This window comes from Populus nigra, chromosome 14 (assembly GCF_951802175.1).
Source record: "Populus nigra chromosome 14, ddPopNigr1.1, whole genome shotgun sequence".
NCBI lineage: Eukaryota > Viridiplantae > Streptophyta > Magnoliopsida > Malpighiales > Salicaceae > Populus > Populus nigra.
In genome coordinates, this window is record NC_084865.1 from 339,101 (window position 1) to 366,186 (window position 27,086).

Here is a 27,086-nt window from a genome sequence, read left to right on the forward strand (position 1 = left end):
ACTTAGAATTTAATTACATGGTGGCTGTAGCAAGCGTGCGTGGCTTATTCACGCACGCTGGCGAGAATGAGTCTAACCGGGTCACTGGTTTGACCAAGTGACCCGGCAAGAAAATAATTACCCGGTACTATGCATGTACACAGTAACCGGCTAATTAATCAACATGTACAGTGAACAGTAACCAGTCATGTGGTTTGGGCTGGGTTGAGTCCAGCTCCTGTAGAAAGTGGGCCCATTTTATGTTGGGCTGATTTCGGCCCAGTCTCTTTGTGGGCCGGGTCTGGCCCGTTCGGAAAATTTTCTTTAAAAGAATTATTTAAATATGTAATTTTCTAAAAGTTTGTTGATGCATTGTTTATCAATATCTGCTTGTATTTTTTATATGGTAAAGATACAAGTCCGGTATGAAAGTACCCGGTTTTCGTCGAGACATCAAAAAAAATATAAAATGAAAAATGTTTTGTTTTCCTGCATACGGCCAATACCCTAACATTGTTTTTATGTTTTTTTATATAAAAAACAAATATTTGAAGTTTTGAAAATGTGTTTTCGCATGGATTTCTTAAACACAACAAAAATCATTTTTCTTGCATTTCTGGATTTTACAACATGTTTGTAAAACTCCAAAGGGTATTGGCCAATATTCCAAAAAATATAAAAATCTTATTTTGGTGCGAATTCATCTATTATTCACCGCTAATGTTTGGATAAAGAAATCCTTAAAGGACGAATATCTAAAATATTATTGGGAATAATTTGTTATTATTCACTGTTAATATTTGGATAAAGAAACCCGGAGTGGTAAATATCCAAAATAATTTTCTAGGAATAATAAATCCGCACAAATCCTTGAAAGAAGCCTTGATTATAATCGAGGACATTTCAATTATTTTTTTACTCCACGGTTTACGAGACAAAAATAGGTTTTTAAAGCACCCTAGATTTCGTTCATCAGAGCAGACTTATCCTAGGAAACTGTTGGGATTAGAGAACATCAACACCATAACAGTTATAAGGCAAATCAAACACCAAGCAGCTTACCTTAGGTAGGGCGTACTAGGGGTGCTAAAACCTTCCCTTTACGCAACCAGTCCCTTGCCTTAGAATCTCTTAAAGACCAGTTAGGTTTCCTAGTGACCATAATACTAGGTGGTGACTCCCTTTTTCACAACAGAAAGACCCCAACATCGAATCCCCGCAAACAGAGGATGGGTTGCCGCGACGTCGAGCTCTCGGGAGGGTGCGACAGGATGGCGACTCCACTGGGGATCCTTGGACTAAGCTTGGTAATTGTTTTTTTGTTATGCCATGTGTTGTTGTTTTCTTATATGAATGATACTTTGTTTAAAAGCTTTAGCATGTATATTTACATCCTGTCATGCATGGTATATCAAATATGGATATAGATTTTATTGCACCTTTTCATGCATCACTTATATTATTACTATCTTCGAGAGCACACACATGTTGACAACTATCTATCATCCAACGATAGATATTTAATCTACAAGTGGCTTATTTTATAGCATATTGCATGTGGCAAAGGCCAAAAAAGCAACGACTTTTGCTCGTAGAAATGGATATATGAAACACCCGATGCAATGGGCTGCGTTCAATTTTATTTTCTCCCATTTAGGATTTTTGTCTAATAAACACACTCAAAATGCAAACATATACTGTTTGTTTGGTAATATAGTAATTTTTATAGTTATAATTTAAAAAGAATTTATAAATTATAATTTAAAAACTATCCAATTGAACACAGTTATACCTCTTATTTAAAAAGAATTCTTTCCTGCTGTTGTCCGGATAGTACCCTACCTAAATGGCATGCCATCTAACGTGATTAGGACCCGTAGATGAGTTTTTGGGCAATTTTTTTGACGTGGGGCTATATACCTGACCCATAGCTGTTGGGGTCGTATATATACAAGTAACCTTGGTTTTCCCAGCTCATTGATAAAGCTGGACATGCTTGCTAGTGCTTCAAAAGTGAATTCTGATGAATATATAAATGATATAGGTACACAGTACAGAACAAAAAATCGATATACTGGGTGTGACAGTTATATCTCGTGCCTTTGGAAATAAAATGCTCTTTGCAAGTTTATTCTTCAGATTGAGAAATCATGCTTTTGCATATGGTGGATGTGCAATCAAGTTTATGATTGAGGCAAACTACATCAGCTAAATAAGATGCATTTTCAAAGTTTTAAGGCCATGCATATGTATGCTTTCACACTTTTGAATCTTTGGTTTCATGGAACTTCCTTGCAAGTTCTGCTGCAAATTCCGTAATATTCTTATCAGAGCTTCCGCCTTCATCTACTGCGGTTTTGGCTAGTTTCATCCATTTCTCAGAGTTCCTTCTCATCTCATTCCCTCTTTCACCTTCCATGACTTCCCTTATACACCCTTATACACCCTTCTACCTCTTCTTTAGTGACAATCCCCTTTTCATTTGCCTTCACTCTAACGCCTACATGCCAAACATCGGCAATGCACTTTGCATTTGTTGGTTGATCAGTCCAGTGTGGCATTGCCACCATTGGCACTCCTAAGCTCAACGCCTCGAGTGTTGAGTTCCAACCACAATGAGTCATGAAGCAACCAACAGACTTGTGAGCCAGAACCTCTAGCTGTGGGCTCCAGGTCACAAGCAGAGATTTCTTTGATGACTCCTCCACAAAGTTGCTTGGAAGTTTTTTCCTTTCCTATTCTCTGACTACCCACAGGAAGCAGCAGTCACTCCTCTTTAGCCCCCAAGCAATTTCTGCCATTTGCTCGTCTCCCAGTGCATCCATGCTTCCAAATGACACATAAACCACTGAGCCAGTTTCCTTTGAATCTAGCCACTCATTGCACCCGTCCGGATTGGGTTTGAAGAGGCTGGGACCGTACTCTTTATCGTCCTCCAGCTGCCTGTCCAAGTAAAATGATGGGATCAATGGTCCTATTGGCTTTATTGACCTTTGGCTTGCCAGCCAGTTTACCGCCTGATGGAAATCAACAAAATTTTGAGTGCCACGGAAGTGAAAGGAGCATACTTTGAAAATATGGTATCCTCTTATGAAGAAATAATTTAAATAGGAATTTGAAGCATTGCTGCTCTCGTATATGTTGCTTTGCTTGTCAATCAATTGTTGACTAGTTGCTTGTTTGATTGCACATTTGTTTGCTTTGTTAAATTTATATATGTACTAAGATCAAGACATGCATTTCATATATAGAGGAGATCTTTAGTTGTACCTCTTCCTCCAGGGTGCTGAAAGTGTTGACGAAGATCCAATCAGCTTCCCTGAAATTTGAAAACTGACCGACCACATGGTTCAGTAGCTAGAAATGAATATTCTGATTCTGAATCCATACCTTGCACGAATGATGGTAGATCGGTAATCTCTAGTGGTGAAAGTGCTGGCAAACGTGAAACTGTTACCAGCAACTTCTCTGGTGGAATCTTTAGCTGCATCTCATGAACGTTGTAGTAGACATTTTCAACAGTACATGGCTGTGTGAAGAGCGAAGCCCCAGTGAGGCCAAGCTGCCTAGCTGTGTCTAGAAGCCAAGGCAAGTGGGAGTCATACAGAAGGCAACTTATTGGATGCCCAGAAGAATTGTTTAGTTCTGCAACGAGTTCTGGCAATTTTCGTGTCACCGTAGCTCGGAATTGTTTTGAGTATAGTCATCTGAGGAAAGCTTGCCTTCATAACTAACAAAATCTACGGTCACAACTTCGACGGAGCAAAGTCGGCGGGTATTCTTGGTCACCATGCTCGAGAATATCACTATTGTGACGTGGAGTCCTTTGGAGGCAAGGCTCTTGGAGAATTGCATCATAGGGTTAATGTGACCTTGAGCAGGAATGGGTAAGGCCAGTACATGACTCTTACTCTTTCTTTCTTGCTTCTCCATTAATTTCTCTAACCAACCCTGTCTATTTGCCTTCCATTCTCCTGAGTCCTGAGGAGAATTACTACTTTTATATATGTAAGCATGTTGTATCTAAATTGTAGGAGTGGACCGTAGTCATGGTCAGGAAGGAACAAACGTGGTAACCAAGTTTACAAAGCTTGGAGGCTACTCAATTTATTTTCTTTATTTTTTAACACTACACTACATTTTTTTTTATAAGTCTAGGCGTCATCGTTGATAATTGGATGGGATTATTAAAAGGCATTAGATTTAATCGAGTCAAGGAGCTCCTGTAGGAATCAAGAACAGAACAAAGATTACAAACATGTATATTACCCATTTATTTAAACCTGCTATTGATACGAAATTAAAGTCCTAGTATATATATTGACAATAAAAATAAATATATTTAAATTAAAACAAAAAATGATTTTTACTTGTTGAAACACCCTAAAATAATAAAATTACTTTTGATGTTTTTAAGGATAAATCTTTTATCATTAAAACTTTATTGCTCCTTACTTGTACAATTAAAAAATTTTAATATGTCTCCCTGGATTCTATCACCACCACTTTGATTTAAATGCGTTTTTAAACAAAGTCTTTGAACTAAAGATTATGTAACTCAAATATCTCTCAACAAAATGAATCTAAACTCTAGATTTGAAAGAAAAATCAAAGCATATAAAAAGAAAAAAAAACACTAAAATATGAGATGAGAAAGAAGAGTGCATTAAAATATGAAAACATTGATGAAAACTCTTCATTCACCTCCTTTTATAGTTGATTTTGAAAGCTAAAAAATATTGAAGAATTAATCCTGGTAATAATCAAAATTAATTCCCATATTATCAACATTTGATTAACTATATACCGTAAATCAAAAATTAAATCTTAATATAGTTGCCATAAATCTATATTTTTTAAGATAAAAAAAATTGTTTAAATTTGGAACAAAAACTTTTGGAAGAGATTATCATTTATGAGTTGAACTGGACAAACAATGGGTTGGAATAAATACTTCCTCATGGACCAGACCCAAGTCCAAGTCCTAGTTTACAAAAAAATAATGTTTTTTTAATTCAAAATATTATTTTATAATAAATCTAAACCTAGGCCCGAATACGAGTTGGGCCAGGCTAGCGCTTGTGTTTAACCCTAAAACTCATTTTCCTAAGACCTCTTCCTTCTAAAACTTTGAGATCCTTTTAAGCTTAATTTTAACTTTTCAATTAACCATTTTATAAACATTGTGAAAACTTTGTTTCTTTTCTATGTGAAATAAAAGTTTTTAAAGGATTTTGGGTTTCACCAAAACATGTAAATTAATAAATTATAGATTATGTTGATGTTGTATGTTAAGGAACATATATTGAAGATTAAATTTCAACAAAGTTTTAACCTAAAAAATAAATAGAATTTATTTTTAATTTAATCTCAAATATACCTATTAACCATGTGTTTTAAACAAATTGCCGACATTATTGTTGTTACTCATTTTTGGATCCCATGTTTGCTGGAAGATTGACAAAAGCAAATGAAAGAAATTTTTTTTTCGAAACTCTGTTTGAGCTGTTTTCTGCTCTTTTTATCCTTCCCCTTTGCTGCCAAAATCATCAGGTTTTCTTAGACTGATCAGAAGTCTTCATAATGCCAAATTCATTCCTTTTTATAGGGTCTTTAAGGGTGAATAAATCCCTCAAAAGTGGAAATAAAAAACCTGGTTCTGCTGCTGCCGCAATATTTTTTGTTCCAACTTAGGCCCTGATTCTGACTGGGCTTCATGCAATATCTGACCCTCCCTAACGGAATTATGTCACTCGTGACATGTTGAAAAATGGACCTACACCTTTATCGGGTCCTAGAGCTCACTCTTCTTATGGCAGACTCTCGGTCAAACTAGGATGCTTGGCATTGTCAGTTCCCTGAATTTAGATCGGGAGACCCTTTGTGACCAACCAGATTGCGACCCGTTTCTATCCTATAAAACGTTTATAGCTCACCTGGAATCCTTCGTGAAAGTTGTAGTCATGGATGAATAGGTGAATTTAGGCTTTCGAATCGCTTGATTTCGATGTCAGGAGCTCGAGATATTCATGTTTGAATATCTGACGTGAAAGTAGAGAATTCTGCCGCGAGCAGGATTTTGACCCAAGTTTTGCACTGAAATTTCTGCTGCCATCACGATTTTTCTGGTTCATTCTTACGATACTCTCAGTCATATCGGGATGCTCGACATTCGTCAGTTTTTGAATCGGATGAGGAGACCATTTTTTACCGACCAGTTTTGCGGCCCGATTCTGTCCGGTAAAACAATTATATCTCACCTTAAATCCTTCGTGAAAGTTGTAGTCCTACACACATAGATGAATTTGGGCTTTCGAATCGCTCAATTTCGATATCAAAAGCTCAAGATATGCATGTTTGAATACCGATGAGGAAGTGAAAATTCTGCCGCGTGTTTGTAACCCTTTTTTGGGGTCCCTGCAAATAATTAATAATAATAATAAAAAGGGGAGCAGAACCCAAAGCAAACGGCATTGTTCCTCCCTCCCCGCAGCATGCAGATGGAGACCCTAGGAGTGGAAAGCAGCGCAGGCGCACCCTGCAAGGCCACGCCTATTGGAGACTTCGCATGGTGTCCCCTACTCCCCATGCGCAGCAACGTCCCCGCTTCCCCCTTTGCCTATAAATACAGCTCTTAGCAGCTGCACCGTGAGTTTTTTTTTTAAAAAAAAAAGAAGAGAGAGTTTTGGAAAAGAAGAGGGAGTTTTTGAAAAAAAACAGGGGGAGAGGGCTGGAAAACTGGAAAAGAGGGGGAAAGTTTTGAACGAGAAGAGATGGCAGTTAAAGGAGGAAAACAGAGGGGAAGAGAGGAACGACAACCTCTCTCTCTGCTCTCTCCCTCCATTGTTTGGAAGCACACCGCCACCTTCCTGACCACCACCAGGTGAGGCATCATCGGCTTCCTCCCAACACCACCGAGTCTCCCCACGATCTAGCAGCTTCTCTTAAGACCAGCCTTCCCTGAACTCCACAGCAGCAGCAACCATTTTCTTCTCAGCAAAGCCAAGACGGGAAGCACGGGGAAGAAAACCAGAGAACAAACAGTCGAGGAAGGACACAATAGAGACGAGCAGAAGAAAACACAGAAGGACCAACCAGCACGCCCTCGCCATCGCCTTTGCCTTTCGTTTCTGTCTCCAGTAGTTTTCTTCTCCTCCAGCGGTGCAACGAAACAGCAGCCCACAGGAAAACAGAGAAGGAGCAAGAAAACACAGAGCTAGGGAAGAACACCCATTCTGCAACGCCATCGTCAGCTCATCATTTCCTTCGTTCCAGCAACACGAGAACAGAGGGAGTTTCTTTCCTTCATCCTTTCGTTACCGTGAGAAAGGAAAACAGAACGGAGGAGAGAAAGGAGAAGAGGGGAAGAGATAAACAGTAACACCACCCCCATCAACGCCCGAGTCTCCCCTACGGTCCAGCAACTTCTTTATGACCAGCCAAAACCGTGAGCCATAAACAGTGTCAGGAGCTTTGCTTCACATTCCAAACAGACAGCTTTTCTTTGAGTCCTGCACCAGTACGCAGCTGTCTCCAGCTTCAGCAGCAGCGTCATTTTCAACTCCGGCAGCCACCGCTGACTCGCAGCCCCTCAATCACCAGGAGTGGTTACTAGCCGCAGCAGCAATCCAGGATGGCAACCAGTCTCGTCTCTGCACCAGCAGCTGATCCCAGTCGTCTATATCTTTTCCCCGTCACCAGCAGTAGCTGTGTTCTGCTCTGCACTGGGAGCATAAACCAGCAGGGGAGCGGTCATCACCAGTTGCAATTCCTCAGCCACTTTGAGAAGTAATAAGCAAGAACAGCACAGTAGCATGACAGTGGGATATCCTTCCTGACCTCCATCTTCAGCCAGCACCAGCACCAGCACCAGGGGAACCCGAAGGCAGATAGAAAGAGGAGGAAACAAGAAACCAGTAGACGAGAACGACATCACCACCAACTTCCCCTTCTCCATAACCAGGAACCAGACCAAGCAAGACAGGAAGTGACATCATAGTTTCTTCCCAGAATCCCAATGACAAGCTCAGGAGGGATTTCTCCCAGCAGCCGCTGTGAACCAGGTAAGCTTCTCATTCCTTCTTGTTCCGTTTATAATTGCACAAACACTGTGCACTTAGAATTTAATTACATGGTGGCTGTAGCAAGCGTGCGTGGCTTATTCACGCACGCTGGCGAGAATGAGTCTAGCCGGGTCACTGGTTTGACCAAGTGACCCGGCAAGAAAATAATTACCCGGTACTATGCATGTACACAGTAACCGGCTAATTAATCAACATGTACAGTGAACAGTAACCAGTCATGTGGTTTGGGCTGGGTTGAGTCCAGCTCCTGTAGAAAGTGGGCCCATTTTATGTTGGGCTGATTTCGGCCCAGTCTCTTTGTGGGCCGGGTCTGGCCCGTTCGGAAAATTTTCTTTAAAAGAATTATTTAAATATGTAATTTTCTAAAAGTTTGTTGATGCATTGTTTATCAATATCTGCTTGTATTTTTTATATGGTAAAGATACAAGTCCGGTATGAAAGTACCCGGTTTTCGTCGAGACATCAAAAAAAATATAAAATGAAAAATGTTTTGTTTTCCTGCATACGGCCAATACCCTAACATTGTTTTTATGTTTTTTTATATAAAAAACAAATATTTGAAGTTTTGAAAATGTGTTTTCGCATGGATTTCTTAAACACAACAAAAATCATTTTTCTTGCATTTCTGGATTTTACAACATGTTTGTAAAACTCCAAAGGGTATTGGCCAATATTCCAAAAAATATAAAAATCTTATTTTGGTGCGAATTCATCTATTATTCACCGCTAATGTTTGGATAAAGAAATCCTTAAAGGACGAATATCTAAAATATTATTGGGAATAATTTGTTATTATTCACTGTTAATATTTGGATAAAGAAACCCGGAGTGGTAAATATCCAAAATAATTTTCTAGGAATAATAAATCCGCACAAATCCTTGAAAGAAGCCTTGATTATAATCGAGGACATTTCAATTATTTTTTTACTCCACGGTTTACGAGACAAAAATAGGTTTTTAAAGCACCCTAGATTTCGTTCATCAGAGCAGACTTATCCTAGGAAACTGTTGGGATTAGAGAACATCAACACCATAACAGTTATAAGGCAAATCAAACACCAAGCAGCTTACCTTAGGTAGGGCGTACTAGGGGTGCTAAAACCTTCCCTTTACGCAACCAGTCCCTTGCCTTAGAATCTCTTAAAGACCAGTTAGGTTTCCTAGTGACCATAATACTAGGTGGCGACTCCCTTTTTCACAACAGAAAGACCCCAACATCGAATCCCCGCAAACAGAGGATGGGTTGCCGCGACGTCGAGCTCTCGGGAGGGTGCGACAGGATGGCGACTCCACTGGGGATCCTTGGACTAAGCTTGGTAATTGTTTTTTTGTTATGCCATGTGTTGTTGTTTTCTTATATGAATGATACTTTGTTTAAAAGCTTTAGCATGTATATTTACATCCTGTCATGCATGGTATATCAAATATGGATATAGATTTTATTGCACCTTTTCATGCATCACTTATATTATTACTATCTTGTCGAGAGCACACACATGTTGACAACTATCTATCATCCAACGATAGATATTTAATCTACAAGTGGCTTATTTTATAGCATATTGCATGTGGCAAAGGCCAAAAAAGCAACGACTTTTGCTCGTAGAAATGGATATATGAAACACCCGATGCAATGGGCTGCGTTCAATTTTATTTTCTCCCATTTAGGATTTTTGTCTAATAAACACACTCAAAATGCAAACATATACTGTTTGTTTGGTAATATAGTAATTTTTATAGTTATAATTTAAAAAGAATTTATAAATTATAATTTAAAAACTATCCAATTGAACACAGTTATACCTCTTATTTAAAAAGAATTCTTTCCTGCTGTTGTCCGGATAGTACCCTACCTAAATGGCATGCCATCTAACGTGATTAGGACCCGTAGATGAGTTTTTGGGCAATTTTTTTGACGTGGGGCTATATACCTGACCCATAGCTGTTGGGGTCGTATATATACAAGTAACCTTGGTTTTCCCAGCTCATTGATAAAGCTGGACATGCTTGCTAGTGCTTCAAAAGTGAATTCTGATGAATATATAAATGATATAGGTACACAGTACAGAACAAAAAATCGATATACTGGGTGTGACAGTTATATCTCGTGCCTTTGGAAATAAAATGCTCTTTGCAAGTTTATTCTTCAGATTGAGAAATCATGCTTTTGCATATGGTGGATGTGCAATCAAGTTTATGATTGAGGCAAACTACATCAGCTAAATAAGATGCATTTTCAAAGTTTTAAGGCCATGCATATGTATGCTTTCACACTTTTGAATCTTTGGTTTCATGGAACTTCCTTGCAAGTTCTGCTGCAAATTCCGTAATATTCTTATCAGAGCTTCCGCCTTCATCTACTGCGGTTTTGGCTAGTTTCATCCATTTCTCAGAGTTCCTTCTCATCTCATTCCCTCTTTCACCTTCCATGACTTCCCTTATACACCCTTATACACCCTTCTACCTCTTCTTTAGTGACAATCCCCTTTTCATTTGCCTTCACTCTAACGCCTACATGCCAAACATCGGCAATGCACTTTGCATTTGTTGGTTGATCAGTCCAGTGTGGCATTGCCACCATTGGCACTCCTAAGCTCAACGCCTCGAGTGTTGAGTTCCAACCACAATGAGTCATGAAGCAACCAACAGACTTGTGAGCCAGAACCTCTAGCTGTGGGCTCCAGGTCACAAGCAGAGATTTCTTTGATGACTCCTCCACAAAGTTGCTTGGAAGTTTTTTCCTTTCCTATTCTCTGACTACCCACAGGAAGCAGCAGTCACTCCTCTTTAGCCCCCAAGCAATTTCTGCCATTTGCTCGTCTCCCAGTGCATCCATGCTTCCAAATGACACATAAACCACTGAGCCAGTTTCCTTTGAATCTAGCCACTCATTGCACCCGTCCGGATTGGGTTTGAAGAGGCTGGGACCGTACTCTTTATCGTCCTCCAGCTGCCTGTCCAAGTAAAATGATGGGATCAATGGTCCTATTGGCTTTATTGACCTTTGGCTTGCCAGCCAGTTTACCGCCTGATGGAAATCAACAAAATTTTGAGTGCCACGGAAGTGAAAGGAGCATACTTTGAAAATATGGTATCCTCTTATGAAGAAATAATTTAAATAGGAATTTGAAGCATTGCTGCTCTCGTATATGTTGCTTTGCTTGTCAATCAATTGTTGACTAGTTGCTTGTTTGATTGCACATTTGTTTGCTTTGTTAAATTTATATATGTACTAAGATCAAGACATGCATTTCATATATAGAGGAGATCTTTAGTTGTACCTCTTCCTCCAGGGTGCTGAAAGTGTTGACGAAGATCCAATCAGCTTCCCTGAAATTTGAAAACTGACCGACCACATGGTTCAGTAGCTAGAAATGAATATTCTGATTCTGAATCCATACCTTGCACGAATGATGGTAGATCGGTAATCTCTAGTGGTGAAAGTGCTGGCAAACGTGAAACTGTTACCAGCAACTTCTCTGGTGGAATCTTTAGCTGCATCTCATGAACGTTGTAGTAGACATTTTCAACAGTACATGGCTGTGTGAAGAGCGAAGCCCCAGTGAGGCCAAGCTGCCTAGCTGTGTCTAGAAGCCAAGGCAAGTGGGAGTCATACAGAAGGCAACTTATTGGATGCCCAGAAGAATTGTTTAGTTCTGCAACGAGTTCTGGCAATTTTCGTGTCACCGTAGCTCGGAATTGTTTTGAGTATAGTCATCTGAGGAAAGCTTGCCTTCATAACTAACAAAATCTACGGTCACAACTTCGACGGAGCAAAGTCGGCGGGTATTCTTGGTCACCATGCTCGAGAATATCACTATTGTGACGTGGAGTCCTTTGGAGGCAAGGCTCTTGGAGAATTGCATCATAGGGTTAATGTGACCTTGAGCAGGAATGGGTAAGGCCAGTACATGACTCTTACTCTTTCTTTCTTGCTTCTCCATTAATTTCTCTAACCAACCCTGTCTATTTGCCTTCCATTCTCCTGAGTCCTGAGGAGAATTACTACTTTTATATATGTAAGCATGTTGTATCTAAATTGTAGGAGTGGACCGTAGTCATGGTCAGGAAGGAACAAACGTGGTAACCAAGTTTACAAAGCTTGGAGGCTACTCAATTTATTTTCTTTATTTTTTAACACTACACTACATTTTTTTTATAAGTCTAGGCGTCATCGTTGATAATTGGATGGGATTATTAAAAGGCATTAGATTTAATCGAGTCAAGGAGCTCCTGTAGGAATCAAGAACAGAACAAAGATTACAAACATGTATATTACCCATTTATTTAAACCTGCTATTGATACGAAATTAAAGTCCTAGTATATATATTGACAATAAAAATAAATATATTTAAATTAAAACAAAAAATGATTTTTACTTGTTGAAACACCCTAAAATAATAAAATTACTTTTGATGTTTTTAAGGATAAATCTTTTATCATTAAAACTTTATTGCTCCTTACTTGTACAATTAAAAAATTTTAATATGTCTCCCTGGATTCTATCACCACCACTTTGATTTAAATGCGTTTTTAAACAAAGTCTTTGAACTAAAGATTATGTAACTCAAATATCTCTCAACAAAATGAATCTAAACTCTAGATTTGAAAGAAAAATCAAAGCATATAAAAAGAAAAAAAAACACTAAAATATGAGATGAGAAAGAAGAGTGCATTAAAATATGAAAACATTGATGAAAACTCTTCATTCACCTCCTTTTATAGTTGAATTTTGAAAGCTAAAAAATATTGAAGAATTAATCCTGGTAATAATCAAAATTAATTCCCATATTATCAACATTTGATTAACTATATACCGTAAATCAAAAATTAAATCTTAATATAGTTGCCATAAATCTATATTTTTTAAGATAAAAAAAATTGTTTAAATTTGGAACAAAAACTTTTGGAAGAGATTATCATTTATGAGTTGAACTGGACAAACAATGGGTTGGAATAAATACTTCCTCATGGACCAGACCCAAGTCCAAGTCCTAGTTTACAAAAAAATAATGTTTTTTTAATTCAAAATATTATTTTATAATAAATCTAAACCTAGGCCCGAATACGAGTTGGGCCAGGCTAGCGCTTGTGTTTAACCCTAAAACTCATTTTCCTAAGACCTCTTCCTTCTAAAACTTTGAGATCCTTTTAAGCTTAATTTTAACTTTTCAATTAACCATTTTATAAACATTGTGAAAACTTTGTTTCTTTTCTATGTGAAATAAAAGTTTTTAAAGGATTTTGGGTTTCACCAAAACATGTAAATTAATAAATTATAGATTATGTTGATGTTGTATGTTAAGGAACATATATTGAAGATTAAATTTCAACAAAGTTTTAACCTAAAAAATAAATAGAATTTATTTTTAATTTAATCTCAAATATACCTATTAACCATGTGTTTTAAACAAATTGCCGACATTATTGTTGTTACTCATTTTTGGATCCCATGTTTGCTGGAAGATTGACAAAAGCAAATGAAAGAAATTTTTTTTTCGAAACTCTGTTTGAGCTGTTTTCTGCTCTTTTTATCCTTCCCCTTTGCTGCCAAAATCATCAGGTTTTCTTAGACTGATCAGAAGTCTTCATAATGCCAAATTCATTCCTTTTTATAGGGTCTTTAAGGGTGAATAAATCCCTCAAAAGTGGAAATAAAAAACCTGGTTCTGCTGCTGCCGCAATATTTTTTGTTCCAACTTAGGCCCTGATTCTGACTGGGCTTCATGCAATATCTGACCCTCCCTAACGGAATTATGTCACTCGTGACATGTTGAAAAATGGACCTACACCTTTATCGGGTCCTAGAGCTCACTCTTCTTATGGCAGACTCTCGGTCAAACTAGGATGCTTGGCATTGTCAGTTCCCTGAATTTAGATCGGGAGACCCTTTGTGACCAACCAGATTGCGACCCGTTTCTATCCTATAAAACGTTTATAGCTCACCTGGAATCCTTCGTGAAAGTTGTAGTCATGGATGAATAGGTGAATTTAGGCTTTCGAATCGCTTGATTTCGATGTCAGGAGCTCGAGATATTCATGTTTGAATATCTGACGTGAAAGTAGAGAATTCTGCCGCGAGCAGGATTTTGACCCAAGTTTTGCACTGAAATTTCTGCTGCCATCACGATTTTTCTGGTTCATTCTTACGATACTCTCAGTCATATCGGGATGCTCGACATTCGTCAGTTTTTGAATCGGATGAGGAGACCATTTTTTACCGACCAGTTTTGCGGCCCGATTCTGTCCGGTAAAACAATTATATCTCACCTTAAATCCTTCGTGAAAGTTGTAGTCCTACACACATAGATGAATTTGGGCTTTCGAATCGCTCAATTTCGATATCAAAAGCTCAAGATATGCATGTTTGAATACCGATGAGGAAGTGAAAATTCTGCCGCGTGTTTGTAACCCTTTTTTGGGGTCCCTGCAAATAATTAATAATAATAATAAAAAGGGGAGCAGAACCCAAAGCAAACGGCATTGTTCCTCCCTCCCCGCAGCATGCAGATGGAGACCCTAGGAGTGGAAAGCAGCGCAGGCGCACCCTGCAAGGCCACGCCTATTGGAGACTTCGCATGGTGTCCCCTACTCCCCATGCGCAGCAACGTCCCCGCTTCCCCCTTTGCCTATAAATACAGCTCTTAGCAGCTGCACCGTGAGTTTTTTTTTTAAAAAAAAAAGAAGAGAGAGTTTTGGAAAAGAAGAGGGAGTTTTTGAAAAAAAACAGGGGGAGAGGGCTGGAAAACTGGAAAAGAGGGGGAAAGTTTTGAACGAGAAGAGATGGCAGTTAAAGGAGGAAAACAGAGGGGAAGAGAGGAACGACAACCTCTCTCTCTGCTCTCTCCCTCCATTGTTTGGAAGCACACCGCCACCTTCCTGACCACCACCAGGTGAGGCATCATCGGCTTCCTCCCAACACCACCGAGTCTCCCCACGATCCAGCAGCTTCTCTTAAGACCAGCCTTCCCTGAACTCCACAGCAGCAGCAACCATTTTCTTCTCAGCAAAGCCAAGACGGGAAGCACGGGGAAGAAAACCAGAGAACAAACAGTCGAGGAAGGACACAATAGAGACGAGCAGAAGAAAACACAGAAGGACCAACCAGCACGCCCTCGCCATCGCCTTTGCCTTTCGTTTCTGTCTCCAGTAGTTTTCTTCTCCTCCAGCGGTGCAACGAAACAGCAGCCCACAGGAAAACAGAGAAGGAGCAAGAAAACACAGAGCTAGGGAAGAACACCCATTCTGCAACGCCATCGTCAGCTCATCATTTCCTTCGTTCCAGCAACACGAGAACAGAGGGAGTTTCTTTCCTTCATCCTTTCGTTACCGTGAGAAAGGAAAACAGAACGGAGGAGAGAAAGGAGAAGAGGGGAAGAGATAAACAGTAACACCACCCCCATCAACGCCCGAGTCTCCCCTACGGTCCAGCAACTTCTTTATGACCAGCCAAAACCGTGAGCCATAAACAGTGTCAGGAGCTTTGCTTCACATTCCAAACAGACAGCTTTTCTTTGAGTCCTGCACCAGTACGCAGCTGTCTCCAGCTTCAGCAGCAGCGTCATTTTCAACTCCGGCAGCCACCGCTGACTCGCAGCCCCTCAATCACCAGGAGTGGTTACTAGCCGCAGCAGCAATCCAGGATGGCAACCAGTCTCGTCTCTGCACCAGCAGCTGATCCCAGTCGTCTATATCTTTTCCCCGTCACCAGCAGTAGCTGTGTTCTGCTCTGCACTGGGAGCATAAACCAGCAGGGGAGCGGTCATCACCAGTTGCAATTCCTCAGCCACTTTGAGAAGTAATAAGCAAGAACAGCACAGTAGCATGACAGTGGGATATCCTTCCTGACCTCCATCTTCAGCCAGCACCAGCACCAGCACCAGGGGAACCCGAAGGCAGATAGAAAGAGGAGGAAACAAGAAACCAGTAGACGAGAACGACATCACCACCAACTTCCCCTTCTCCATAACCAGGAACCAGACCAAGCAAGACAGGAAGTGACATCATAGTTTCTTCCCAGAATCCCAATGACAAGCTCAGGAGGGATTTCTCCCAGCAGCCGCTGTGAACCAGGTAAGCTTCTCATTCCTTCTTGTTCCGTTTATAATTGCACAAACACTGTGCACTTAGAATTTAATTACATGGTGGCTGTAGCAAGCGTGCGTGGCTTATTCACGCACGCTGGCGAGAATGAGTCTAGCCGGGTCACTGGTTTGACCAAGTGACCCGGCAAGAAAATAATTACCCGGTACTATGCATGTACACAGTAACCGGCTAATTAATCAACATGTACAGTGAACAGTAACCAGTCATGTGGTTTGGGCTGGGTTGAGTCCAGCTCCTGTAGAAAGTGGGCCCATTTTATGTTGGGCTGATTTCGGCCCAGTCTCTTTGTGGGCCGGGTCTGGCCCGTTCGGAAAATTTTCTTTAAAAGAATTATTTAAATATGTAATTTTCTAAAAGTTTGTTGATGCATTGTTTATCAATATCTGCTTGTATTTTTTATATGGTAAAGATACAAGTCCGGTATGAAAGTACCCGGTTTTCGTCGAGACATCAAAAAAAATATAAAATGAAAAATGTTTTGTTTTCCTGCATACGGCCAATACCCTAACATTGTTTTTATGTTTTTTTATATAAAAAACAAATATTTGAAGTTTTGAAAATGTGTTTTCGCATGGATTTCTTAAACACAACAAAAATCATTTTTCTTGCATTTCTGGATTTTACAACATGTTTGTAAAACTCCAAAGGGTATTGGCCAATATTCCAAAAAATATAAAAATCTTATTTTGGTGCGAATTCATCTATTATTCACCGCTAATGTTTGGATAAAGAAATCCTTAAAGGACGAATATCTAAAATATTATTGGGAATAATTTGTTATTATTCACTGTTAATATTTGGATAAAGAAACCCGGAGTGGTAAATATCCAAAATAATTTTCTAGGAATAATAAATCCGCACAAATCCTTGAAAGAAGCCTTGATTATAATCGAGGACATTTCAATTATTTTTTTACTCCACGGTTTACGAGACAAAAATAGGTTTTTAAAGCACCCTAGATTTCGTTCATCAGAGCAGACTTATCCTAGGAAACTGTTGGGATTAGAGAACATCAACACCATAACAGTTATAAGGCAAATCAAACACCAAGCAGCTTACCTTAGGTAGGGCGTACTAGGGGTGCTAAAACCTTCCCTTTACGCAACCAGTCCCTTGCCTTAGAATCTCTTAAAGACCAGTTAGGTTTCCTAGTGACCATAATACTAGGTGGCGACTCCCTTTTTCACAACAGAAAGACCCCAACATCGAATCCCCGCAAACAGAGGATGGGTTGCCGCGACGTCGAGCTCTCGGGAGGGTGCGACAGGATGGCGACTCCACTGGGGATCCTTGGACTAAGCTTGGTAATTGTTTTTTTGTTATGCCATGTGTTGTTGTTTTCTTATATGAATGATACTTTGTTTAAAAGCTTTAGCATGTATATTTACATCCTGTCATGCATGGTATATCAAATATGGATATAGATTTTATTGCACCTTTTCATGCATCACTTATATTATTACTATCTTGTCGAGAGCACACACATGTTGACAACTATCTATCATCCAACGATAGATATTTAATCTACAAGTGGCTTATTTTATAGCATATTGCATGTGGCAAAGGCCAAAAAAGCAACGACTTTTGCTCGTAGAAATGGATATATGAAACACCCGATGCAATGGGCTGCGTTCAATTTTATTTTCTCCCATTTAGGATTTTTGTCTAATAAACACACTCAAAATGCAAACATATACTGTTTGTTTGGTAATATAGTAATTTTTATAGTTATAATTTAAAAAGAATTTATAAATTATAATTTAAAAACTATCCAATTGAACACAGTTATACCTCTTATTTAAAAAGAATTCTTTCCTGCTGTTGTCCGGATAGTACCCTACCTAAATGGCATGCCATCTAACGTGATTAGGACCCGTAGATGAGTTTTTGGGCAATTTTTTTGACGTGGGGCTATATACCTGACCCATAGCTGTTGGGGTCGTATATATACAAGTAACCTTGGTTTTCCCAGCTCATTGATAAAGCTGGACATGCTTGCTAGTGCTTCAAAAGTGAATTCTGATGAATATATAAATGATATAGGTACACAGTACAGAACAAAAAATCGATATACTGGGTGTGACAGTTATATCTCGTGCCTTTGGAAATAAAATGCTCTTTGCAAGTTTATTCTTCAGATTGAGAAATCATGCTTTTGCATATGGTGGATGTGCAATCAAGTTTATGATTGAGGCAAACTACATCAGCTAAATAAGATGCATTTTCAAAGTTTTAAGGCCATGCATATGTATGCTTTCACACTTTTGAATCTTTGGTTTCATGGAACTTCCTTGCAAGTTCTGCTGCAAATTCCGTAATATTCTTATCAGAGCTTCCGCCTTCATCTACTGCGGTTTTGGCTAGTTTCATCCATTTCTCAGAGTTCCTTCTCATCTCATTCCCTCTTTCACCTTCCATGACTTCCCTTATACACCCTTATACACCCTTCTACCTCTTCTTTAGTGACAATCCCCTTTTCATTTGCCTTCACTCTAACGCCTACATGCCAAACATCGGCAATGCACTTTGCATTTGTTGGTTGATCAGTCCAGTGTGGCATTGCCACCATTGGCACTCCTAAGCTCAACGCCTCGAGTGTTGAGTTCCAACCACAATGAGTCATGAAGCAACCAACAGACTTGTGAGCCAGAACCTCTAGCTGTGGGCTCCAGGTCACAAGCAGAGATTTCTTTGATGACTCCTCCACAAAGTTGCTTGGAAGTTTTTTCCTTTCCTATTCTCTGACTACCCACAGGAAGCAGCAGTCACTCCTCTTTAGCCCCCAAGCAATTTCTGCCATTTGCTCGTCTCCCAGTGCATCCATGCTTCCAAATGACACATAAACCACTGAGCCAGTTTCCTTTGAATCTAGCCACTCATTGCACCCGTCCGGATTGGGTTTGAAGAGGCTGGGACCGTACTCTTTATCGTCCTCCAGCTGCCTGTCCAAGTAAAATGATGGGATCAATGGTCCTATTGGCTTTATTGACCTTTGGCTTGCCAGCCAGTTTACCGCCTGATGGAAATCAACAAAATTTTGAGTGCCACGGAAGTGAAAGGAGCATACTTTGAAAATATGGTATCCTCTTATGAAGAAATAATTTAAATAGGAATTTGAAGCATTGCTGCTCTCGTATATGTTGCTTTGCTTGTCAATCAATTGTTGACTAGTTGCTTGTTTGATTGCACATTTGTTTGCTTTGTTAAATTTATATATGTACTAAGATCAAGACATGCATTTCATATATAGAGGAGATCTTTAGTTGTACCTCTTCCTCCAGGGTGCTGAAAGTGTTGACGAAGATCCAATCAGCTTCCCTGAAATTTGAAAACTGACCGACCACATGGTTCAGTAGCTAGAAATGAATATTCTGATTCTGAATCCATACCTTGCACGAATGATGGTAGATCGGTAATCTCTAGTGGTGAAAGTGCTGGCAAACGTGAAACTGTTACCAGCAACTTCTCTGGTGGAATCTTTAGCTGCATCTCATGAACGTTGTAGTAGACATTTTCAACAGTACATGGCTGTGTGAAGAGCGAAGCCCCAGTGAGGCCAAGCTGCCTAGCTGTGTCTAGAAGCCAAGGCAAGTGGGAGTCATACAGAAGGCAACTTATTGGATGCCCAGAAGAATTGTTTAGTTCTGCAACGAGTTCTGGCAATTTTCGTGTCACCGTAGCTCGGAATTGTTTTGAGTATAGTCATCTGAGGAAAGCTTGCCTTCATAACTAACAAAATCTACGGTCACAACTTCGACGGAGCAAAGTCGGCGGGTATTCTTGGTCACCATGCTCGAGAATATCACTATTGTGACGTGGAGTCCTTTGGAGGCAAGGCTCTTGGAGAATTGCATCATAGGGTTAATGTGACCTTGAGCAGGAATGGGTAAGGCCAGTACATGACTCTTACTCTTTCTTTCTTGCTTCTCCATTAATTTCTCTAACCAACCCTGTCTATTTGCCTTCCATTCTCCTGAGTCCTGAGGAGAATTACTACTTTTATATATGTAAGCATGTTGTATCTAAATTGTAGGAGTGGACCGTAGTCATGGTCAGGAAGGAACAAACGTGGTAACCAAGTTTACAAAGCTTGGAGGCTACTCAATTTATTTTCTTTATTTTTTAACACTACACTACATTTTTTTTTATAAGTCTAGGCGTCATCGTTGATAATTGGATGGGATTATTAAAAGGCATTAGATTTAATCGAGTCAAGGAGCTCCTGTAGGAATCAAGAACAGAACAAAGATTACAAACATGTATATTACCCATTTATTTAAACCTGCTATTGATACGAAATTAAAGTCCTAGTATATATATTGACAATAAAAATAAATATATTTAAATTAAAACAAAAATGATTTTTACTTGTTGAAACACCCTAAAATAATAAAATTACTTTTGATGTTTTTAAGGATAAATCTTTTATCATTAAAACTTTATTGCTCCTTACTTGTACAATTAAAAAATTTTAATATGTCTCCCTGGATTCTATCACCACCACTTTGATTTAAATGCGTTTTTAAACAAAGTCTTTGAACTAAAGATTATGTAACTCAAATATCTCTCAACAAAATGAATCTAAACTCTAGATTTGAAAGAAAAATCAAAGCATATAAAAAGAAAAAAAAACACTAAAATATGAGATGAGAAAGAAGAGTGCATTAAAATATGAAAACATTGATGAAAACTCTTCATTCACCTCCTTTTATAGTTGATTTTGAAAGCTAAAAATATTGAAGAATTAATCCTGGTAATAATCAAAATTAATTCCCATATTATCAACATTTGATTAACTATATACCGTAAATCAAAAAATTAAATCTTAATATAGTTGCCATAAATCTATATTTTTTTAAGATAAAAAAAATTGTTTAAATTTGGAACAAAAACTTTTGGAAGAGATTATCATTTATGAGTTGAACTGGACAAACAATGGGTTGGAATAAATACTTCCTCATGGACCAGACCCAAGTCCAAGTCCTAGTTTACAAAAAATAATGTTTTTTTTAATTCAAAATATTATTTTATAATAAATCTAAACCTAGGCCCGAATACGAGTTGGGCCAGGCTAGCGCTTGTGTTTAACCCTAAAACTCATTTTCCTAAGACCTCTTCCTTCTAAAACTTTGAGATCCTTTTAAGCTTAATTTTAACTTTTCAATTAACCATTTTATAAACATTGTGAAAACTTTGTTTCTTTTCTATGTGAAATAAAAGTTTTTAAAGGATTTTGGGTTTCACCAAAACATGTAAATTAATAAATTATAGATTATGTTGATGTTGTATGTTAAGGAACATATATTGAAGATTAAATTTCAACAAAGTTTTAACCTAAAAAATAAATAGAATTTATTTTTAATTTAATCTCAAATATACCTATTAACCATGTGTTTTAAACAAATTGCCGACATTATTGTTGTTACTCATTTTTGGATCCCATGTTTGCTGGAAGATTGACAAAAGCAAATGAAAGAAATTTTTTTTTCGAAACTCTGTTTGAGCTGTTTTCTGCTCTTTTTATCCTTCCCCTTTGCTGCCAAAATCATCAGGTTTTCTTAGACTGATCAGAAGTCTTCATAATGCCAAATTCATTCCTTTTTATAGGGTCTTTAAGGGTGAATAAATCCCTCAAAAGTGGAAATAAAAAACCTGGTTCTGCTGCTGCCGCAATATTTTTTGTTCCAACTTAGGCCCTGATTCTGACTGGGCTTCATGCAATATCTGACCCTCCCTAACGGAATTATGTCACTCGTGACATGTTGAAAAATGGACCTACACCTTTATCGGGTCCTAGAGCTCACTCTTCTTATGGCAGACTCTCGGTCAAACTAGGATGCTTGGCATTGTCAGTTCCCTGAATTTAGATCGGGAGACCCTTTGTGACCAACCAGATTGCGACCCGTTTCTATCCTATAAAACGTTTATAGCTCACCTGGAATCCTTCGTGAAAGTTGTAGTCATGGATGAATAGGTGAATTTAGGCTTTCGAATCGCTTGATTTCGATGTCAGGAGCTCGAGATATTCATGTTTGAATATCTGACGTGAAAGTAGAGAATTCTGCCGCGAGCAGGATTTTGACCCAAGTTTTGCACTGAAATTTCTGCTGCCATCACGATTTTTCTGGTTCATTCTTACGATACTCTCAGTCATATCGGGATGCTCGACATTCGTCAGTTTTTGAATCGGATGAGGAGACCATTTTTTACCGACCAGTTTTGCGGCCCGATTCTGTCCGGTAAAACAATTATATCTCACCTTAAATCCTTCGTGAAAGTTGTAGTCCTACACACATAGATGAATTTGGGCTTTCGAATCGCTCAATTTCGATATCAAAAGCTCAAGATATGCATGTTTGAATACCGATGAGGAAGTGAAAATTCTGCCGCGTGTTTGTAACCCTTTTTTGGGGTCCCTGCAAATAATTAATAATAATAATAAAAAGGGGAGCAGAACCCAAAGCAAACGGCATTGTTCCTCCCTCCCCGCAGCATGCAGATGGAGACCCTAGGAGTGGAAAGCAGCGCAGGCGCACCCTGCAAGGCCACGCCTATTGGAGACTTCGCATGGTGTCCCCTACTCCCCATGCGCAGCAACGTCCCCGCTTCCCCCTTTGCCTATAAATACAGCTCTTAGCAGCTGCACCGTGAGTTTTTTTTTAAAAAAAAAAAGAAGAGAGAGTTTTGGAAAAGAAGAGGGAGTTTTTGAAAAAAAACAGGGGGAGAGGGCTGGAAAACTGGAAAAGAGGGGGAAAGTTTTGAACGAGAAGAGATGGCAGTTAAAGGAGGAAAACAGAGGGGAAGAGAGGAACGACAACCTCTCTCTCTGCTCTCTCCCTCCATTGTTTGGAAGCACACCGCCACCTTCCTGACCACCACCAGGTGAGGCATCATCGGCTTCCTCCCAACACCACCGAGTCTCCCCACGATCCAGCAGCTTCTCTTAAGACCAGCCTTCCCTGAACTCCACAGCAGCAGCAACCATTTTCTTCTCAGCAAAGCCAAGACGGGAAGCACGGGGAAGAAAACCAGAGAACAAACAGTCGAGGAAGGACACAATAGAGACGAGCAGAAGAAAACACAGAAGGACCAACCAGCACGCCCTCGCCATCGCCTTTGCCTTTCGTTTCTGTCTCCAGTAGTTTTCTTCTCCTCCAGCGGTGCAACGAAACAGCAGCCCACAGGAAAACAGAGAAGGAGCAAGAAAACACAGAGCTAGGGAAGAACACCCATTCTGCAACGCCATCGTCAGCTCATCATTTCCTTCGTTCCAGCAACACGAGAACAGAGGGAGTTTCTTTCCTTCATCCTTTCGTTACCGTGAGAAAGGAAAACAGAACGGAGGAGAGAAAGGAGAAGAGGGGAAGAGATAAACAGTAACACCACCCCCATCAACGCCCGAGTCTCCCCTACGGTCCAGCAACTTCTTTATGACCAGCCAAAACCGTGAGCCATAAACAGTGTCAGGAGCTTTGCTTCACATTCCAAACAGACAGCTTTTCTTTGAGTCCTGCACCAGTACGCAGCTGTCTCCAGCTTCAGCAGCAGCGTCATTTTCAACTCCGGCAGCCACCGCTGACTCGCAGCCCCTCAATCACCAGGAGTGGTTACTAGCCGCAGCAGCAATCCAGGATGGCAACCAGTCTCGTCTCTGCACCAGCAGCTGATCCCAGTCGTCTATATCTTTTCCCCGTCACCAGCAGTAGCTGTGTTCTGCTCTGCACTGGGAGCATAAACCAGCAGGGGAGCGGTCATCACCAGTTGCAATTCCTCAGCCACTTTGAGAAGTAATAAGCAAGAACAGCACAGTAGCATGACAGTGGGATATCCTTCCTGACCTCCATCTTCAGCCAGCACCAGCACCAGCACCAGGGGAACCCGAAGGCAGATAGAAAGAGGAGGAAACAAGAAACCAGTAGACGAGAACGACATCACCACCAACTTCCCCTTCTCCATAACCAGGAACCAGACCAAGCAAGACAGGAAGTGACATCATAGTTTCTTCCCAGAATCCCAATGACAAGCTCAGGAGGGATTTCTCCCAGCAGCCGCTGTGAACCAGGTAAGCTTCTCATTCCTTCTTGTTCCGTTTATAATTGCACAAACACTGTGCACTTAGAATTTAATTACATGGTGGCTGTAGCAAGCGTGCGTGGCTTATTCACGCACGCTGGCGAGAATGAGTCTAGCCGGGTCACTGGTTTGACCAAGTGACCCGGCAAGAAAATAATTACCCGGTACTATGCATGTACACAGTAACCGGCTAATTAATCAACATGTACAGTGAACAGTAACCAGTCATGTGGTTTGGGCTGGGTTGAGTCCAGCTCCTGTAGAAAGTGGGCCCATTTTATGTTGGGCTGATTTCGGCCCAGTCTCTTTGTGGGCCGGGTCTGGCCCGTTCGGAAAATTTTCTTTAAAAGAATTATTTAAATATGTAATTTTCTAAAAGTTTGTTGATGCATTGTTTATCAATATCTGCTTGTATTTTTTATATGGTAAAGATACAAGTCCGGTATGAAAGTACCCGGTTTTCGTCGAGACATCAAAAAAAATATAAAATGAAAAATGTTTTGTTTTCCTGCATACGGCCAATACCCTAACATTGTTTTTATGTTTTTTTATATAAAAAACAAATATTTGAAGTTTTGAAAATGTGTTTTCGCATGGATTTCTTAAACACAACAAAAATCATTTTTCTTGCATTTCTGGATTTTACAACATGTTTGTAAAACTCCAAAGGGTATTGGCCAATATTCCAAAAAATATAAAAATCTTATTTTGGTGCGAATTCATCTATTATTCACCGCTAATGTTTGGATAAAGAAATCCTTAAAGGACGAATATCTAAAATATTATTGGGAATAATTTGTTATTATTCACTGTTAATATTTGGATAAAGAAACCCGGAGTGGTAAATATCCAAAATAATTTTCTAGGAATAATAAATCCGCACAAATCCTTGAAAGAAGCCTTGATTATAATCGAGGACATTTCAATTATTTTTTTACTCCACGGTTTACGAGACAAAAATAGGTTTTTAAAGCACCCTAGATTTCGTTCATCAGAGCAGACTTATCCTAGGAAACTGTTGGGATTAGAGAACATCAACACCATAACAGTTATAAGGCAAATCAAACACCAAGCAGCTTACCTTAGGTAGGGCGTACTAGGGGTGCTAAAACCTTCCCTTTACGCAACCAGTCCCTTGCCTTAGAATCTCTTAAAGACCAGTTAGGTTTCCTAGTGACCATAATACTAGGTGGCGACTCCCTTTTTCACAACAGAAAGACCCCAACATCGAATCCCCGCAAACAGAGGATGGGTTGCCGCGACGTCGAGCTCTCGGGAGGGTGCGACAGGATGGCGACTCCACTGGGGATCCTTGGACTAAGCTTGGTAATTGTTTTTTTGTTATGCCATGTGTTGTTGTTTTCTTATATGAATGATACTTTGTTTAAAAGCTTTAGCATGTATATTTACATCCTGTCATGCATGGTATATCAAATATGGATATAGATTTTATTGCACCTTTTCATGCATCACTTATATTATTACTATCTTGTCGAGAGCACACACATTAAAACTTTAAGTTAGGTGGGGGACTAGCAGCTTGCCTTATGACTTGAGTCAAGGTTTAAGTTTGTGTAAACCCCAACTCTTTGCTGAGTGTTTAGACTGATAGTGATTGGTACATGTGCCATCCCACTATCTCCTGAACCCCCATATTGCCTTTATGAGGGCGATCACTGGGACAACAAGAGACCCTTTTTTAGAGACCGAGTAGTAAACCTACCCTATGTCTCACGTAAAGGAACTAGAACCTATCCTTAAGGTTGTATGCTCCATAATATCTTTTGCATCAAAACAAGTCTAAACCTAAAGCATTTTGAACCGCAGGATTTGTGAACAAAATGGCCACCATTGCTAAAATTTCCATCATAGAATATGAAAAAAATTCTGAAATGTCACAATTGACTGAAGGAGACTGCCTTAGAAGCACTGCTAAGAAACTGTCACCAATTAAGAACCTGAATTGCATTATGAATGAGGTGAACAAGTTAACGACTCACTTTCAAAATGTGGATAAGGATGCATTTTTTTAGATACAGACGTTTGATGGAAATTGAAAGGGTAGAAGTGTTAAGCCCAGCTGTGCGAACCATAGTTCATTTTTGGGATCCAGACTACCGGTGTTTTTCTTTTGGAAGCATAGACCTATGTCCCACTATGAAGGAATATAGGATGTTGATTGAGTTTCCAAACAATTTGTATAGGATTTATTTGCCTTTGAGATCTGACAAGATCATCCCCAAACTGTCAAAACTGCTTAAAATCTCCAACTTGGAAAAAGTTTTGGGAAAGAATGATACCAGTCTGAAATGGAGGATGCCAGAAATTGAGCTGGAAAAGAAGTCAGGATCAGAATAAGAGAGATTGATTGCCTTGGGCATATTTGGCCTTATGTTGTTCCCAAGTCAGACGGGTTTAGTGAGTTTGGAGGTCGCTGCTGCTTATGCAGAGTATGAGAATACACAAATCAATCCAATGGCTGTTAATTTAGCTGAAACCATCTTGACGCTTAATCATTGTAGGAGGACCGGAAAAGGGGCAATGAGATGCTGCATGCAGTTGTTGTATATCTAGATGGTTAGCCACATCGAAACAAAAAAAACATGTCTTCAATAATTTTTGGTGGTTCACCCAAAGACCCCTGAAGTTGGTAAAAGAAGAAGAATGGGAAGATCTAGACAACCAGGGTTGGATTGACAAATTAGAAGGTTTGTCTAATAGTGATTTCAAGTGGAGAGCCCCGTGGGTAACGACAGTGAAAGTCCTCATGAGTTGTGGACAGAAACGTTGGGCGCCTTTGGTAGGGGTTACAGGTTATGTGAGTTATGCTCCTGCCCTGGTGG

General features: G+C 39.6%; 3 pseudogenes; all 3 read right to left on the reverse strand.

Moving 5' to 3' along the window:
• Positions 1-1,982: 1,982 nt before the first annotated feature.
• On the reverse strand, positions 1,983-3,933 carry LOC133672328 (UDP-glycosyltransferase 74E1-like; annotated as a pseudogene).
• Positions 3,934-10,077: 6,144 nt separating this feature from the next.
• On the reverse strand, positions 10,078-12,028 carry LOC133672327 (UDP-glycosyltransferase 74E1-like; annotated as a pseudogene).
• A 6,144-nt stretch (positions 12,029-18,172) lies between these two features.
• On the reverse strand, positions 18,173-20,123 carry LOC133672325 (UDP-glycosyltransferase 74E1-like; annotated as a pseudogene).
• Positions 20,124-27,086: the final 6,963 nt, after the last annotated feature.